The sequence below is a fragment of the Mandrillus leucophaeus genome, unplaced genomic scaffold (assembly GCF_000951045.1).
Source record: "Mandrillus leucophaeus isolate KB7577 unplaced genomic scaffold, Mleu.le_1.0 Scaffold1, whole genome shotgun sequence".
NCBI classification, from domain to species: Eukaryota; Metazoa; Chordata; class Mammalia; order Primates; family Cercopithecidae; genus Mandrillus; species Mandrillus leucophaeus.
The window spans coordinates 15946586-15949025 of record NW_012098097.1 but is presented as its reverse complement, the minus strand read 5'-3'; positions in this window follow the sequence as shown (position 1 = coordinate 15949025).

The following is a 2440-nucleotide window of genomic DNA, read 5'->3' as shown; positions in this document are numbered from 1 at the left end:
CTGGGACTACAGGCGCCCGCCACCTCGCCCAGCTAGTTTTTTGTATTTTTAGTAGAGACGGGGTTTCACCGTGTTAGCCAGGATGGTCTCGATCTTCTGACCTCGTGATCCGCCCGTCTCGGCCTCCCAAAGTGCTGGGATTACAGGCTTGAGCCACCATGCCCAGCCTAATTTTTATATTTTTAGTAGAGATGGGGTTTTGCCATGTTGGCCAGGCTGGTCTGAAACTCTTGACCTGAGGTGATCCCCCCTCCTCGGCCTCCCAAAGTGCTGGAATTACAGGTGTGAGCCACTCCACCCAGCCCCTAGTTTCAAAACTCTTATCAACCCAGAACGCTTCCTACCCAGCTGACAATTCCTTAAACGTTTGCATTTTATTTATTTCTACCAGGTCATTCGTGCACGTGGTTCAAAATTCAAAAGATGCAGAAGGTGTGAAGGTAAATGTCCATTTTCCCCCCCAGCCCAGGCTCCCTGGCTCTGCTCCAAGGGCAAACAGCGCTACCTTGTGGATATTCCCAGAGATCATTTTGTGAAAATTCCAGTAAACAGGTGCACACATTTGTAGGGACCAGCCCCACAGGGTCAGTGGTTTTTCTCCCCATGTGCAGAGACAAGAGATTGTAGAAATAAAGACACAAGACAAAGAGAGAAAAGAAAAGACAGCTGGGCCCAGGGGACCTCTACCACCAAAACACGGAGACCAGTAGTGGCCCCGAATGCCAGGCTGCGCTGATATTTATTGGATACAAAACAAAGGGGCAGGATAAGGAGTGTGAGCCATCTCCAAAGATAGGTAAGGTCAAGTGGGTCACGTGTCCACTGGACAGGGGGCCCTTCCCTGCCTGGGAGCCGATGCAGAGAGAAAGAGAGGAGAGAGAGAGGAGACAGCCTATGTGCCATTATTTCTGCATATCAGAGACTTTTAGTACTTTCACTAATTTTGCTACTGCTACCTAGAAGGCAGAGCCAGGTGTACAGGATGGAACATGAAGGCGGACCAGTGTGACCACTGAAGCACAGCATCACAAGGAGATGTTAGGCCTCCGGATAACTGCGGGTGGGTCTGACGGATGTCAGGCCCTCCACAAGAAGGGGAGGACTACTGTCTTCTCTAAACTCCCCCCGGGAAAAGGAGACTCCCTTTCCCGGTCTGCTAAGTCGCGGGTGGTTTTCCTTGGCACTGACGCTACCACTAGACCACCGTCCGCTTGGCAACGGGCGTCTTCCCAGACGCTGGCGTTACTGCTAAACCAGGGAGCCCTCTGGTGGCCCTGCCCGGGCATAACAGAAGGCTCGCACTCTGGTCTTCCGGTCACTTCTCACTATGTCCCCTCAGCTCCTATCTCTGTATGGCCTGGTTTTTCCTAGGTTATGATTGTAGAGCGAGGATTATTATAATATTGGAGGAAAGAGTAATTGTTACAAACTAATGATTAATGATATTCATATACAATCATGTGTATGATCTAGATCTACTATCTCTCTTGTTGTTCTATATATTTTATTAGACTGGAACAGCTCGTGCCCTCGGTCTCTTGCCTCGGCACCTGGGTGACTTGCGCCCACACACATTGACATGCATGCAATTTTTTCTTTTACACAGATGGCTACACATCACACACTGGTGTCTCCTCCTCTTAACACTGTATCTCAGGGTGCGCAGCAAGCTGCCAAAGGTGTGACAGTCCAGGGCCTGCGGAGGGCTCTCCTGCACACTCAGGTGCAAAGGGTGCTCGTGCACAGCCTTGTCGTGTGGTCATCACATTGCATAAGGGCAAGTATGTCTGTGGGCTAAACCCCAGATGTGGGATTCCTGGGACAAGAACATGAAGCTCTAGCCTGTCTCCCCAGCACTTTGGGAGGCCAGGGTGAGATGATAGCTTCGGCCCAGGAGTTTGAGACCAGCCTGGGCAACATAGGGAGACTCCTGTCTCCAAAAAAAAAAAAAAAAAATTAAAACATTGGCTGGGGGTGGTGATGCACACCTCTGGTCCCAGCCACTCGGGAGGCCGAGGTAGGAGGATCGCTTAAACCTGGGAAGTCACAGCTGCAGTGAGCAGTGATTGTGCCAGTGCACTCCAGCCTGAGTGACAGAGCAAGACCCTGTTTCAAAAAAAAAAAAAAAATAGGCCAGACGCGGTGGCTCACGCCTGTAATCCCAGCACTTTGGGAGGCTGAGGCAGGCGGATCACTTGAGGTCAGAAGTTCAACACCAGCCTGGCCAACATGGTGAAATCCTGTCTCTACTAAAAATACAAGAATTAGCTGGGTGTGGGGGCACACACCTGTAATCCCAGCTACTTGGGAGGCTGCGGCAGGAGAATTGCTCGAACCCGGGAGGTGGAGGTTGCAGTGAGCCGAGATTGTGCCACGGCACTCCAGCTTGGGCGACAGAGCAAGACTCTGTCTCGAAACACACACACACACACACACACAC